The 16,952-nt window shown below is 44.4% G+C and overlaps 3 long non-coding RNA genes across 3 annotated transcripts; all 3 read left to right on the top strand.

The window, feature by feature from the left end:
• The first annotated feature begins 5,387 nt into the window (after positions 1-5,387).
• On the top strand, positions 5,388-7,046 carry LOC135806925 (uncharacterized). The gene is made up of 3 exons (XR_010551348.1): positions 5,388-5,635; positions 5,728-5,899; positions 6,431-7,046. It is a non-coding gene; the product is annotated as an uncharacterized LOC135806925 (long non-coding RNA).
• Positions 7,047-8,148: 1,102 nt separating this feature from the next.
• LOC135806924 (uncharacterized) lies at positions 8,149-10,300 on the top strand. Its single transcript, XR_010551347.1, has 3 exons — positions 8,149-8,534; positions 8,627-8,792; positions 9,734-10,300. It is a non-coding gene; the product is annotated as an uncharacterized LOC135806924 (long non-coding RNA).
• Positions 10,301-13,722: 3,422 nt separating this feature from the next.
• On the top strand, positions 13,723-16,541 carry LOC135806923 (uncharacterized). Its single transcript, XR_010551346.1, has 3 exons — positions 13,723-14,130; positions 14,321-14,591; positions 16,088-16,541. It is a non-coding gene; the product is annotated as an uncharacterized LOC135806923 (long non-coding RNA).
• The last annotated feature ends 411 nt before the right edge of the window (positions 16,542-16,952 follow it).

Genomic DNA, 16,952 nt, shown 5'->3' with positions numbered 1-16,952 from the left:
TGGAAAGGAAAGGAAAAGAAAAGATAGAAAAAATTGGAATTCAGACATCAAGCAGTACAGTAATCAAACACCAAGTCAACTTCAATCTTAGTACAAGAACTATCAAGATCATCGAGAAACTCAACGGATTCCAAAAAGAAGGTCAAAATACTTCTTAAACGCCACTGGGTCTTTAAAAAGATCCCTGAGTTGGTTTGCAAATGTAGAGGTACGGTGGTGTCTGCGCCACTCGGCAGCTAGTGTATTAAAGAAAATTGCGGCACGATTAGAAAAAGAATTTACTCCATCAGTTGTCCGGTGCTTAGATATGGCAATGGAAGCATTAGAGTGGCTTCTAGTTCTAAGGCTTGTTGTGATCGGTGGAAATAATTCCGTTAGGGTAGGCAGTGAGATGATGACATGATTTCTATGAATAAACTCATGCTGACCTTCATACAAACTGACAGTCAACTATTACTTCTTCCTGTTTCTATGGTGGCGGTCTATATGGGGTTTGTATGGGGTTTGTATGTATAGGATATTACCCAAGTACGAGGGTGTTACCTCCCGAATATCATCCCGACTGCGTAGCAGGAGGGATGATATGAGGGTACGGTAACACCCGAGTACGCGGGTCAATATCCTACTTATCCCAGGTCCATCTACGCATTTTGGGGATCGACGCAACTGCGTTCTTAATACAATTACCAAGGTACAGCTATACCAAAAACAAGATGCTGCCTTTCTTTTCAATCCAGTCAAGGTTTGAGAGCGATGGAGCTCGGGAGACAAGTTATATACAATTTTTAGTAGTTGGACTAGAGAATTGACGAAGATTGCACTGTTATGATACATACATGTAGTCATTTGGTTCAAAGTAAGGACCATACTTCAAGTCACGGCGAGATACCACGTCATTATGGAGGCTGGTGCTGACTTCCTTGTCATTGGATCGGCGTGGAACTTTCAGCGGTTTGGGATCCTTGCTGAACACTGTCCGTACAGGCAGTAACCACATTGTACATATCGTCGGACATTGGCACCAGTGAGTAAAGTGCATTTCGTTGTATCAAGACTCTTCGTTGTATCACTATCGGCCACTATGCAATCAGAAGAACGTTGATCTTGTTATATTATAGGCATACTGGATTTGTAGCAGCATCTACGTTTTAGATTGTTCTTGTGGTATCGTACTGGATACAGTTTTCTCAAGGTTTGGAGACTCCACTGTAGCCAATACTTGAATCCATACATCCTGTACACACACCTTGTACACACTCTCTCTAACGGTCTCTAGGCTACACTGCAATTGATATTATAGCAATAAAAACTGCTTTATGGCAGTTTTCTAAAAAAAGTTATTGTGTTCTAGTCCATGAACCCCGTCTAAAAAGTAAGAAATTACCGAAATGTGATAGCTGAAAATTAAAATTTCACACAAAACCTCACAATAATCACAACAATTAAAATGCTGCTTTCAACTTTAACTTGTACTGCACCAACAATTGGCAACATGCATGCATAGGAAAGAGGATCACGAGGGGAAAAGGTCTTCTACATGTAGCCTTTAATTCTGTGTGTGATTATTGTGAGGTTTTGTGTGAAATTTTAATTTTCAGCTATCACATTTCGGTAATTTCTTACTTTTTAGACGGGGTTCATGGACTAGAACACAATAACTTTTTTTAGAAAACTGCCATAAAGCAGTTTTTATTGCTATAATTTCTTTTGTTTTTTCTGTCACCAATCAATGGAATGCCCTATTTAAATAATTATGTAAATGATGGCCTTCACATCATATCAAGAGGTTTATGTACTCTTGATCATAGCAATACCGTATAATACGCATTGATGTGCAAGCCTTTTCTTGCAGAAAATGGCACTAGCATAATGCATGTTTTTCTGCGGGGAAACATGTGAGTAGTGGTGGATTTTATACGGAGGTCATTCTGTGCATGTTGCGGTTGCAGAATTTCATGACTGTCATAAATTTGTCTTGCCTTTCAGATATTTCAGATTTCCCCACCCTCGATCAGATTTATTTGAGAAATGTAGCCATGCGCCAGGTGCGTGTCGCAGATGTTTTTTGTTGATTCTGTGTTTATTATGGTTTATAATCATGGGTTATCGTGATAAGGTCATCCAGCATCATATTGCACTGAAATCGTAATCCTGTTCATGTCGATACAACTTTTGGAAGTAGGTCAATGACTTCAAACTGTTAGTCCACGATTTTCTAAAACAACACAGCAAAGGAGGAACAATAAACATGTATTAAAATGTAAACAAATACATTGCTGAGTCCGACAACTCGTTCCAACAACTATACACTGATCCTGAGGATAAAAGGGTCAAGGCTAAGGTTGGAGGTACTGATACTGAGAGATAAACAAGGCACTCCATGATAATAAAATCTTACACATCTTTTGGTGAGTATGAATGATATCCAGTCGAACCTCTTTAGGACGAACACCAAGGGACCGATGGTATTTATTCTGTGAGTTTGTCTTAACCTATTTTATAACCAGTGAATACCATTATTTCTCCAATAGACATACGAATAGATTTCTTCTACAGCGAAAGATTCTAAGCCACACCGACTCTGAACCTTTCTTTAGCAACATGACGGCAACTGAAACAGCAACAGAGAAAGTACACATACATGTACTGCACATTCTTGCAGGTACTACAAACAGATTGCAGATCGTAATTCTTGCTTTGGCGGCACGAAACTTTATATGGGGCAGTGCAATCTCGGCGGTACTCACAAATCAAACAGCCCAGACTCGAGTAAACAAATCCAATCATACAAGTACGAGATTTTCACGAGACGAGACTGCACCCATTGGCTTGTTTCGTATGAAGCAAACAAGTTACTGAACCTCTCCACAATTGGAGATGTTCCCTGATCTGCGAATTTATTTTGGCAAACTCCGTCAATGAGTCCTTGAACCTTTCCCTCCAGATTGGGAAATGCCAACGATAGTATGCCACTGACCAGTGCCTTACTTGTAACGTACTAATGTGCAATGAATATGAGTAATTCGACAACACATCTAACATAAGCCTTACCGTCAAGAAGGTGAACTCGCGTTCTTCGCACACTGTAGACAAGGACAAAGAGATAGAAATGGATCTAAATCCGAATAAAATCAGCACACGTTTCCGTAAATGAAAGGGTGAGCATAAGCAAATGAATCGAAGGAAACTGGTCAACTCAGAGATCAACTGTCATTGAGTATTCCGTAAAAGAAGGCCTCGGCAGCGGAAAAGCTAAATTTAGAAAGGAGATCCTGTCAGCTTTTCCATTATTTATTGCATTCCGCCCAAAATCAGCACACTTTTCGTAAATGAAAGAGTCAACACAAGCAAATGAACCAAAGGGAACTGGTCAACTCACCTGTCATTGAGTAATATTCCGCGAAAGGAGGTCTCAGCAGCGCCGAAACGAAATAAGCCAGGCCAGGAGACGAAATATCCGAAACAGCTCATGCAAGAAGCAGTTCCAAAGAAGTAAGTTCCTCGTGCATGCACATCCGAAAAGGCAACAACAAAAAGTCTGCAATGCCCACGCATGCGGCCAGCCGGCCGCGCGATGGTAGGATCTAGGAGCCATGGAGTAGCTCCCTGGTCCAGGACCAGGTACCGAGCATCTTACGTAGAAACTGACGTAGCTACGTAGACAACGTGTCTAAATAGCGGTGTCGTTAGGTAGCGCCATGTGAACACAATAATAGAAAAGCTGACAGGATCGCTTTTCTAAATACATTAGATCAAATTTTCGGGCAAGGCCCATCATCAGGAATAAGTCTACTGTAGACAAAACAGGGCTATATATATATATATGTGACAAGTACTAGTGGATACAGTGTCATGATAATCATTGCAGGTCGCATCTTGCATCCATATCTTATCTACATCACACATGGATTGCTGAGCTCTTCTTCTTTCACACTGTGGAATATTCGGCTCACTTTCACGTCTTGTACTTTTCGTGTTGTTACGGTATCTCTCCTTGCAATTAGATACAGTGTCATGATAATCATTGCAGGTCGCATCTTGCATCCATATCTTATCTACATCACACATGGATTGCTGAGCTCTTCTTCTTTTACACTGTGGAATATTCGGCTCACTTTCACGTCTTGTACTTTTCGTGTTGTTACGGTATCTCTCCTTGCAATTAGAAATTTTCACTCGGATGGTGATACTTTGTGTAGTTTTCGAGTTTACAAAGAGTGAATGAGAACAGATGCACTTCGAAGTCTCCTTTGTGTCGTAGTGTTGAGTTGAATAGTGATTGGAGTTCGTTGTTTGTTTGTGTGGAATCTGGTTTTGGACGTTGTCGCGGAGGTAAGTTCTCTCCGTTCACTTTTACTGTACCGACGGTGCACTCTGCATTGGCATGCTCCCACCCTCTCACGGTTCTGTGTAGTGCATTTTGTCGCTGGGTTTCTGATTGAAAGGATCTAGGACTCCAGTGGCAAGATGCATTGCATCGAATCGAGAGGGGATGGGGGCATGCCAATGCAGGGTGCACCGTAGGTACGGTAAAAGTGAACCCAGTTAATAATGCATGTTAATGAATATCATCCCGCGCGGGATTGTATTGGCTATTATTTCCCGGTCAGCAAGGCTCCTGATTGGCTGACACAGGCCTATAGTACCGTACCATGGGATAAGAGGTTTATATGCCCAGTATAAGCCGCCAGCATGATGGGCAAGTTGACTGGAAGTTTGTATGAAAGGTTAGCATAATGAGCATTATACGTAGTTTCGGGCATTAGAGCATTATACGGCAAAAAGCATTATGTACCAGGTACTGTAGCCACTATACCCATTTTTGAGGCATTTCCACTAACAGATCTATAATCTACGTACATGTATTAGTACCGGTACTGCGGTAGAATGACGACTGCACTGCAGTCTGCAGTGTCGGAACTCGGAAGTACAGTCGACATGAGAACAGTGCAGTGAACACCAGTCACTACGTATGACGTAACCATGGTAACACTGGTGTTGCTGCGTAGAGCTAGAGATGTATCCGGGAGGATGTGAAACATGTTAAAATTATTTTGATGCTGGCCGAGCGCCTGGCATATGCATGCAGCTAGCTCATGACTCAACAAACGTCTCAAGCTCAGTGCTGCGCGCTAGCACAGAAACCATGTGCTTTTGCCGTTTTGGGACATAAATCCACGACTTCCGCGAGAGGATGTGAAACAATAGTCATGGGGCTGTTTAAGCGATGACGTCACAGTTCCTTCGATACGCAAAGCAACGATCCCACTGGGGACAAACAAAAGTAGCGTCGTCTCCACCGAACCAGTTGTCAGTGGCAACATAATATTATAGGAATCGTGTACATTTCTTCGTTTCTTCTTTGCAGTTTTCAGTGAGTGTTTTGTTTTCTCTTTGTCCTTGATCTCGACGGTGTAGTCGTGCTCATTACCTTACTGAGACGTCTCTTGTGACTGTAGCCAGTGTCACGGAGGATTTTATTGGCGTGACGAGGTAGATCGCCGAGATCGAGCGTGAAAAACGCTCTGCATTAGTAGCTCCTGTAGAATGTCTTTTGGGATGGCGTATCCATGGTCAACAAAGCCAAGGTGCAAGACAGCATAAGAGATCGTGTAAACGATGTGAACTCCAAAAGGTAAGCTCCTGAACAAGTCGAAAGATATGTGTATTTACAAACTCTCTCTTCATCCATCGATTGCCCCTATGCATTGCATTTTGTCTTCACAGATAATCTGGACAAATAAATTATATTGTAACTGGAGAGTGCAATCGTGCTTGGGACCCATCCCAATGTCATCACATGGCTGTGGTGACTAGTGTATACCTGTACCTGGGAGAGTTTTTCCTCAACTGAGACGGAGTGTAGGTGGACGGATTATGAGAAATGCGAAGATGTGGAGTAAGTTGTGTCGAAGAAATGTGTAATATTAAAAATAAAATTTACTTTACACTCAAACATACACTGTACATGTAACATCACGATAATGATTCCATCTTCATATCTCCGCAACAGGTACGCCATACGCACCGAATACATGGTGTGTGTGCACGCGCGCGCTTGCGTGCGCGCGTACATGCACACACTCTCATGCGTGGCCAAGTTGGCCGGATGTGCAGACCACGCATTTGCACGAGGTGTCCGTCATGTCATTGGAATGCTGTACTTTATGACTTTATTTCAAAATAGTATGTCTTGCCCCTGTCAAATGGAGTTTGTGTCTGTGCTCAGCGGGTATCGGGCCACGACGCCACACTGCAGTCAGCGCTGGAATTAAAATAGCACTTCATGGATTATTTTAACTAATTTCCTTTGCGTTTACATGTACTTTGTTGAGCCCGTGGTTTCATTTCTGTGTTCTGTTATAATTGGCCTCTGGAAATAATCGGAGTGGATGTCATTTTTGTCATATGTGTGTGCCTTGTGCAACAGGTTCAAGGCTAGATGCACTTCACATTCGGCGTGCGATCTCGGCGTCTGGGACCTGATAACGTCTTGGTTGGATGGGTGATCAAGGATGATACTACTCGGCACACCAATGTACATGTCAATGTAATTTTTACTTTTTCAGAGCTGCACTATTTACGGACGAATGTGTCTGTTAGAGAGGAAATAAATAGTATTCACAAACAAGTCCCACTTATTGTTTCTGTTCGTAAAAGGAAATTGCAATTAAATTGGTCATATTGTTCGTTCCGGCTGTTTGTCATTGACTGTTCTTCAGGGTTGTGTTGCTGGAGATGATGACTATTTACATCTTGATGCTTACTTCGGTGCTAGCGTGTTTCCCCCGGATTATTTCTATCATCATGCGTGTTCTTGGGCTGAGCGAGCACATGCACGAGTGTGCAGCTATAACCCCGTGTATCTTTGGTTACACTTTGTTCTGCAACGCATGTACCTTGTAACAGTATGTGCTTGCACTGCTTTGTGTGGCCTGCGTATTTCAGGACTATTTAGTGCATTAGACCCAGGTTGGTTTGGTTGCCGGATGATCTCTTGTTGCGTCGCTCTGTGTTTTGTATTCATCAATTTTTGGGCTTGAGAATTGAGCTGGTGTGTGGTTCCCAATATCAAAACATCATGCTGGTGCTCTGTGTTTCGATTATCGACTGTCCGAGCAGTCACGATTCATTACCAGAACGGTCAATACTGTAGTCTCTTGACGTGTTTGTCTTTTTGTGTTTTCGCCGGGGGAGTTAGCGGTGACGTTGTACATAGAACGGCAGTGTTGCATCACTGGACGACCCTGCCTCTGCATCTGACTTCATGTCCCCAGGATCTGGTGCAGATACACCAGACAGTCACTTCCTGTAAACACGCAAACAGCAAAAGAAGAGATCCCGCAAATCAGGAAAAACCATTGTGGAAAATATCGAGAACATACACCATTCAATAATCTGGAGTAATTACAGTGAGACAAACACTTCAGTGCTCTCTCTCTCTCTCTCTCTCTCTCTCCATCCTTCCTTCCAAAATACCCTGTAACAATTCCCTAGAATTATTTTATTTTATATTCTCAGGACATCATTCTGAACATAATAACTCTTCTTCCATGGTCTTCAATCACCACGGAGGGCGAGAATATATCTAAGTCATGCAGTTTACGGGAGGTGCGAGCTGTCATGGATATAGAGGCTGATATTATTGTGCCAGCGTGAGGGCAGAGACAGAAAGAAGACACTTATTTCTTGAACAACTCACCTACATATAATCGAATCCACAGGGAGCGCTCGTACTTTGATCCATCAGGACGCGAAGAATCTTCAAAGCACTCTCAAACACGGAGTTTTACAGTGTGCAGCCAATTTCACAGCCATTATGAAGGCCCTCGACGACTACAGGAGATTTGTAGAGGAAAGAACAAGGAGTAAAGAGCGACAACAATCGCTTGAAGAAAAAGCAAAGAAAAACTGCTCTCTCTCCAGTCATTTAGATGCTGTTGCCTTTGACAACTGGTTCCATCCAGAGGACGCGACTTTTGTTTGTCCCCATGGCCCAGTGCTAGGCCCCCGGCCCCCCGTGTAATATGCCGGCATTTTTTTTCAGCATTTTCGGTACAATCCGCGAACCCAGCACTTTGGGCTCGTGATGCAGCATTTTGGGGGAAACGGAGCACTGGGGCTGTTAAGTGATGACGTCACAGTTCCTTCGATACGCATAACAACGATCCCACTGGGGACAAACAAAAGTAGCGTCGTCTCCACCGACCCAGTTGTCAGTGGCAACATATAGGAATCGTGTACATTTCTTCGTTTCTTCTTTGCTGTTTTCAGTGAGTGTTTTGTTTTCTCTTTGTCCTTGATCTCGACGATGTTGTCGTGCTCATTACCTTACTGAGACGTCTCTTGTGACTGTAGCCAGTGTCATGGAGGATTTTATTGGCGTGACAAGGTAGATCGCCGAGATCGAGCGTGAAAAACGCTCTGCATTAGTAGCTCCTGTAGAATGTTTTCTGGGTTGGCGTATCCATGGTCAACAAAACCAAGGTGCAAGACAGCATGAGAGATCGTGTAAACGATGTGAACTCCAAAAGGTAAGCTCCTGAACAAGTGGAAAGATATGGGTATTTACAAACTCTCTCTTCATCCATCGATTGGCGCTATGCATTGCATTTTGTCTTCACAGATAATCTGGCCAAATTTATTGTAACTAGAGAGTGCAATCGTGCACTGCTTGGGGCCCATCCCAATGTCATCACATGGCTGTGGTGACTAGTGTATATCTGGGAGAATTTTTCCTCGACTGATACGGAGTGCAGGTGGATCGATTATGAGAAATGCGAACATGTGAAGTAAGTAATTAGTTGTGTCGAAGAAATGTGCAATAAAATAAAATTTACTTTACACTCGAACATACACTGTAGATGTACATGTAACATCATGATAATGATTCCATCTTCATTGTCCCGCAACTGGTACACCATACGCACCGAATACATGGTGTGTGTGTGTGCGCGCGCAAGCGTGCGCATGTACATGCACACACTCTCATGCGTGGCCGAGTCGGCCAGATGAACAGACCATGCATTTACACGAGGTGTCCGTAAGGCCACACGTTTTAATTTCTATGTTTCTCGTCACCTGAAAATCTAAAAACGTAGGCGAGAGGTGGAAAAAATAAAAAATGACCGAAAAATAAAAAAAGGTTATTAGACCTGTGTTCACACTAAAATCCACCAATACACCATGCAAAATAGCATCCATAGTTAGCAAATAAATAGTATGTGGTAGGAGCTTCTGTCACAATCTGAGCATGTGCAGCTAGATTGCGCACAAAAATGCCATCCTTGCATCATGTGTCGCGCAGGCCAGGCCACATTATGTACATGTGCATGAGTGCGCTGGTCCCCACATGCACAGTCAGTGCAGCACAGTTTTTTTCTTTTTTTCTTCCAGACTCCTGAATCGTATGCGGGCGGGTGACGAGAAACATAGAAATAAAAACGTGTGGCCTAATGTCATTGGAACGCTGTACTTTATGACTTTATTCCAAAAGAGTATGTCTTGCCCCTGACGAATGGAGTTGTGTCTGTGCTCAGCGGGTATCGGGCTATGACGCAACACTGCAATCAGCGCTGCAATTAAAAGAGCACTGCATGGATTAGTTTGACTAACTTCCTTTGCGTTTACTTGGTTGAGCCCGTGGTTTCATTTCTGTGTTCTGTCATGATTGGCCTCTGGAAATAATCAGAGTGGATGTCATTTTGCCATATATGTGTGCCTTGTGCGACAGGTTCAAGGCTAGATGCACTTCACATTCGGCGTGCGATCTCAGCGTCTGGGACCTGATGAAGTCTTGGTTGGATGATTATTCAAGCCTGATACTACTCGACACACCAATGTTCATGTCAATGTAATATTTTCAGAGCTGCACTATTTACGTGTTGATGCTTACTTCGGTGTTAGCGTGTTTCCCCCGGATTGTTTCTATCATCATGATCGTGTGTTCTTGGGCTGAGCGAGCACATGCACAAGTGTGCAGCTATAACCCTGTGTATCTTTGGTTACACTTTGTTCTGCAATGCATGTACCTTGTAACATTATGTATGTGCTTGCACTGCTTTGTCTGGCCTGCGTATTTCAGGACTATTCAGTGCATTAGACCCAGGTTTGTTTGGTTGCCGGATGACCTCTTGGTGCGTCGCTCTGTATTTGTATTCATCAATTTTTGGGCTTGAGAATTGAGCTGTTGTGTGGTTCCCAATATGAAAACATCATGCTGGTGCTCTGTGTTTCGATTATCGACTGTCGGAGCAGTCATGCATTTATTAGCAGAACGGTCAATACTGTAGTCTTTTCACGTGTTTGTCTTTTTTGTTTTCGCCGGGGGTATTAGCGGTAACGTTGCACACAGAACGGCAGTGTTGCATCACTGGACGACCCTGCCTCTGCATCTGACTTAATTTCCCCAGGATCTGGTGCAGTTACACCAGACAGCCACTTCCTGTAAACACGCAAACAGCAAAAGAAGAGATCCCGCAAATCAGGAAAAACCATTATGGAAATATAGAGTAGATCATACAACATTCAATAATCTGGAGTAATTACAGTGAGACAAACACTTCAAACAGTGCTCTCTCTCTCTCTGTCTCCATCCATCCAAAAATACCCTATGACAATTCCCTAGAATGATTTTATTTTATATTCTTAGGACATCATTCTGAACATAATAAATTCTTCCATGGGTCTTCAATCACCACGGAGGGCGAAAATATATCTAAGTCATGCAGTTTACGGGAGGTACGAGCTGTCATGGATATAGAGGCTGATATTGTGCCAGCGTGAGGGCAGAGACAGAAAGAAGACACTGATTTCTTGAACAACTCACCTATATATAATCGAATCCACAAGGAGCGCTCATACTTTGATCCATCAGGACGCGAAACATCTTCAAAGCACTGGAGTTTTCCTGTGGGCAGCCAATTTCACAGCCATCATGAAGGCACTCGACGACTACAGGAGTTTTGTAGAGGAAAGAACAAGGAGTAAAGAGCGACAACAATCGCTTGAAGAAAAAGCAAAGAAAAACAACTGTCTCTCCAGTCATTTAGATGCTGTTGCCCTTGACATCTGGTTCCATCCAGAGGACGCGACTTTTGTTTGTCCCCAGTGCTCTCCGTTGCTATGCGTATCGAAGGAGCCGTGACGTCACACTTAACAGCCCCCTTGGCCGTTGTGTATCAAATTATATTATTTGAGAGAAGAAAAACTTCCCAAACAAGAACGTCACTTCCGCATTCCGTGGGTTAGCTTCTTGTTGAGTAGTTTATGAATTGTTTACCATGGCGGACTCGAGCAAGTCTCTTATTGAGTATTTTCTGACTCCCTGGTTTTGACGGCATGTGCTGAGGATGACAAAAAAGTGAGCATTTTCGGCACGGTTTGGGAGCATTTTCGGCAAGGTTTACGAGAATTTCCCAAAAGCATTTTCGGCAAAGTTTCGGGCATATTACACCGAGGCCTACCCAGTGCTCTCCGTTGCTATGCGTATCGAAGGGGCCGTGACGTCACACTTAACAGCCCCATTAGAGAGGTTCCGGGGTACGATTTTCCGTGCCAAAATCCGTATGGGCGCCACGGATTTTTTCCAGGCATGCTCCATACGATTTTTCGGCACGGAGAATCCGTGTGGACTGGCTTTCACACGAACCATGTTTCGTATGGAGATTTTGCGTCATCGGGTGCAGAAAGATTTTTCGCGTACAAATTTGGTACGAGAAACATCGATTTCCCGCGGGAAGTTTTGATTTCGGTACAAATTTTCAAAATAAAAAGGCATAGCGCGGGAATGTGACGTGTTTGCGATCGTAACCTAGGCAATGACGGCAAACACATAAGTTCCGTACTATACTCCGGAACATTTCACTGCTCGAAAACGACGTATAAAAAATCCGTAGCGCCTCTAATTACGGAGCATCAGCAAATCGAATATTCGAATGAAATTCGAGAATCGTCACGAAAAGCACTCAATCAGTCGAAACTAGGGCTTTGTTCGACTGAAAAATGCCCGCAAACAGAAAATACTTTTCGAATACTTTTCGAATGCTCCGCGCGTGCTCTAGTACACGGCGCACTACGAGTACTCATTGTTGCGCATGTACATGTAGCTACTAGTTCTTACTAAAGTACTAGTCCGGACTAGGCCTTGACGGATTATGCTAATATTTTCGTGAAATTATGCTTTTCGCATTGCTGAAAAAATTGCAGAATTATGCTATTTTTATGCTAAAAGTTATCATATTATGCCGTATTGTGCTCACATATGCTGCTAATGCATAATGGTTCTGTGCAAAATAACAGGGGAATTTTTTGGTAGAGGGCGTTGTACTGTAGTAGCAAAAGTTCAACGGGGTCAACGCACCGTCCGACCTAGCTACGTCCATCACTGATTGTAGTGGACTGGACATGTTATCAAGGGAGTGGTAAACCTACAACTTCCTAGTGCATCTACTTGTACTTGTACTTGTATAACATGTACAACTGTATGGAATGTGATGCGAACAGGCGGATTATCACAATTTTATGCGATTCGTATGCAATTTGCCTCGAATTATGCGATTATTCGATTTTGGTAGGAATTATGCGAAAAATTATGCTAGCATAATCCGTCAAGGCCTAGTCCGGACTTCTTGTCAATCTTGACGCTTTCCTCTCTCTCGAACTGTGAAAAGTTTTATCAAGTGTGCATTTTGTTTCATTTCAAGTATCCTGGAATCATGGCTTTGTCACCAACTACCAGCCCCGGTATGCCTCCTGCTCCCAGTACTGCAGTAGCCCTGCTGGCGTTGTCTCGGCATCTGCGTCTATGGTGAGTTCCCCGCAGGGAGAGGGCAACTCAAAGTGTGCCAAATATTTGAGGGTCGACCTTACCATGGATCTCATTCTGCTGAGGCAGTGTAGGGCCCACCCTCACCTATTCGTCCGCGGGTCTCCTGATATGCAAGGGATAGCGGAGGAGCTCGGCCGAGATCCGCCTTTTCAAGGGGTCTCCAAGAGAGATCCTATCGCCAATAGCCTGAATCGGATGAAGCATCCGCCGCTTCGCGTCATCCCCAAAGGCAATGAGAAACAACAGCAACTCCGTTCATTGCACATCTCAAAATCCCAGTCCTCAACGCACTGCTCAAGCTAAAAAAAACTCGATTCGAAAATACTGGACTGCGCTACATGCTGAACCTCTTTTTCATTCGAATTTTCTCTCTGATTTTCTTTTTGCCATTCGAATAATCAAATCGAAAATTCGATTTGCTGATGCTCCGTAATAGCTAATATTTTGGCACGAAAAGTCGTACTCCGGAACCTCCCTAATACTACAGTCGTCGCCATAAAAATCCGGCCGATGCCAAGTATACGCGTACATAGGTATGGTAGGTAGATCGATCTACGCGGTACTTCATCGCGGGTTCATGCACTGGATCAGTGGAGTGCACATGCACTAGACTCTAGTCTATTATACCATGGTACGGTACGGAGGGCCTGTTTTCAGCCAATCAGCGCTCGTCTAGCCATGGTTATATTGGCCAGTATAAATCCCGCGCGGGATTTATATAGAATATAAATCCCGGTGCACGGTACGTACGCTAGGGCACTGCCACCGTACAAGTTCACTGCCTGAAAGGCAGTGAACTTGTACGGCGGCAGTACTCCAGCGCACGGACCATACATAAACAGACACAACGGACACCACATGCGCGTGTACCATGGTGTACACTCCACACCAGGGAGTCGTATAGACCCGGGAGGCGACACGAGGCCTTCCGGGCCGACTATGATTGACTCGCGGCACTTTCTCCCACTTTTCCCTCAGATATCCCCGGTGCGTGCCCTGAGTTATAAACCAACTACTCCGCGTACATATGCCATGGGACTTTGGGAGTGCACTCCTTGGGGAACGGACTCGTACAGGATCGATAGGATCGTGGGAAATCGTAGCTCGAAAAGAAGAAGAAGAATGAACTACTTTTCCAAGTAATTGGTTGCATTTGATGATCGTGATGGAGGCAGAGAGTGCTGCTGATCGCGATCCAGATCCGGGTCAAGAATCACCTCCTGATCCTAAGGAAACCTCAGCTGACGTAGATCTACCTTCTCTTCGCGTGAACGCTCAGTCTGTGTTGGCTTGGGCCACAGGTATGGTTTGAATTCTAATTTTCTATGTTATTATATTTTTTCAATTTGCCTTGAAACTTTCAACCTTGCTACTTAGCTTAGCGGCTTCTGATCTGGTGCGCGTACTGCATAAAAAGTTGCGAATAATCATGAATTGGAAGAAATACTTGTGGGTTGATAGAGTGCAGTACTTGTTCAATGGCTTCTACAGAGCGTTCCGAATCCCAGCCGCTAAAGACCCACAGAAGGCAAGAAGCTTGCGTTGCAAAGCTGCTGTCCCGCCTGACTGCGGAGAAAGAAGACTCGTTTATGGTTGTTCTACAGCCGCTGCTGACGTCCATCAGCTCTGTCCTGCTCCCAGCAGCAGATTGGCCTGGATTTCAATGAGTCGTGTCCCAACTCCGGTGTGAACGATTTCCCGACGTCAAGACGAAGTGGGGTCAAGTCAAGGAAGCTGTCACAAGATGATCCGGTATTGAACGGTAGGTTTTGTAAAGCTGCTCTAACATTTGGATACTATAAATTATAACATTAAATTATATTGACACTGTTGACAGATGCGTAGACTCTGCTCCTGTCTAACAGGTTCAGGGAAGATGCGAGCTGTGTTTATTATTATTATATTAAATTATTATTTGTATTCACGAAGCCATGCCCAAGACGTGCGACATAGCGTGCGTTCGTGTGTATGTGTGTGCGTGCGTGTGTATATTGTGTGCGTGTGTGCGCGCTTGTGTATGTCGTAAAATCCCGCCAGAGCACCCCTACCTCCGCAACCATTCGAGTAGATCCATGTGGGGAGGGGCGGATGGGCGAGTCCTGCTTGCCGCATTCAGTACTACATGAAAAAGTACTCACCCTACGGAAACTGTGCGTGCGTCTCGTACACCCAACAAAAGTCAAGAGCTGGGAGTCGTACAAACCCATCAAAACCCTAGGGTGTGTGCGATCTCTGGTCAAGAGGGTGGGAACTGTTGCGTACATTTCCAACCAGGTCGTAGCCGCGTCTGCAGTACAGTACGCCCTCACACTTCACATAGTCATACGAGGATACAACTCTATTGATAGATAAGATAACGTGCTTGTAGATCTCTGCCATGCCAAAGTTGCATTCAGTAGAGGTAGTAGTCTCTGTCAAACGTGTTTGCCGTTGGCTCACGGCACTTGTAGCAGCTGATCAGACGATGCAAATGGACTCCCAGTCCTCATTAGCTGGTTCTTGAGATGCCTTCGAAAATATGCCATGGCACGCACTTTCCACTGTTGTTACATAGGGCCGGACGTGTGTTGTCCTGAGCTTGCCACGATACTTTCCGATCTGTCCATCTCCTCTCTTTGTTAAGTTGGAATTATTTGAAGAGCTGATGGCTGGTAACTTGCTGGTCAGCTGGTAGGAATATGTTTGCAAGTGTTGCTGCTGATTTGTACATTGAATTGCTGGAGTGACGTGGCCTTGAGTAGTCTTCCCCAGCAATGAACTGTAGAGTAGCATGCGTATTGAATTCTCTTGTTGCCGGTTCATCGGTCCCTCTCCATGACACCGGACTAGACTGAACTACTGGCGTCCCTTCATCGGCCTGCTTTTCGCCTCGAACTTCACGAGTCTTGAAATCTGGACCCAACATAATAAAAGTGGGACTCAATTGCGCAGTTCAGATGATAAATTGATGCAATAAGGGGTCATCGCAAAAGTGATTAGTCATCCCTGAAAAAACATCATTCATTTCGTACTCGGACCCCCTCTCCACCCTCCGAAATGAATGGACGACGAAAATCGCATGCATGTACATGTGTATGCATAGCGTCAGTCGACTGAGATTTTAGCTCCCCCCCCCCTGGAACGATCTTCGTTTCAGGGACGACCAAAAACTTGTGTGACCACGGACTTTCTTTCTCTGTTATCAAGCAGTATGCATTATTTGTAACAGTAATTACTTGTCTGTGTCATGTGGATGCATTGTCTTATTTCCTTTTTCAGGCTACAGCACAACCGAGAGAACGAAATGTACGTCGCAATCAAGCTATGTCGTTGCCATCTTCTATGTGCCAGCCTGCTATGTCGGATACCGCTAGCCATGCATCGACTAGGCGCCAGGCGCGAACTGATGGTGGTGGTGGTGGGAAGGAGAGCTCTGTGCCAGAATAACTTTGGAGTTTGGAGAGCGTGTCTGGGCAGGCGTGTATTTACCCCCATATTGCCAGGTGTTTATTTACCACCATATGAACCAACCATAAGTGCAGTTGCAGTGGAGTCTTCAACTTCATTCTCCCGAGTCAAGCTCCTTGTGAAGGCATCTAAGAAGAAGATTGCCTGATGAGTCCAGCCGGGACGAAAGGTACGTCGCAATCAAGCTATGTTGTTGCTGTGTCATCTTCTATGCGCCATACGCTACCTGATGTACCAGCCTGCTATGTCGGACACCACTCACCCTGCATCGACTAGGCGCCAGGCGAGAACTGATGATGGTGGTGGTGGCAGGAAGGAGAGCTCTGTGCCAGAATAACTTTTCAGTTTAGAGAGCGTGTGTGGGCAGGTGTGTATTTACCGCCGTATGAATCAACCACAGTACGATCAGCTGACGTTATAACTTATAAGGATGATCTCGTGCAGCGATATTAATGTTATTTTTTCAGTCTTTTCTAAGGACTCTCCACTGCAGCGTTTTCTTTCCACTCGGTTCTCTTCTTTTCATCGCTCAGCTTGCACTTGCAATGCTTATACATACTGATCAATCCCGTTCAATTTTCCGTGCATTTTTCTCAAAATTCATAGCGCGGACGAAGTAGTGATTTTCCGTACAAATAAATACGGAAGGTTGATAGCACTGTGTTGAGGCAGCTAT

The sequence above is a fragment of the Sycon ciliatum genome, chromosome 1 (assembly GCF_964019385.1).
Source record: "Sycon ciliatum chromosome 1, ocSycCili1.1, whole genome shotgun sequence".
In the NCBI taxonomy this organism is placed as follows: domain Eukaryota; kingdom Metazoa; phylum Porifera; class Calcarea; order Leucosolenida; family Sycettidae; genus Sycon; species Sycon ciliatum.
This window is presented reverse-complemented; position numbering and strand designations above follow the sequence as displayed.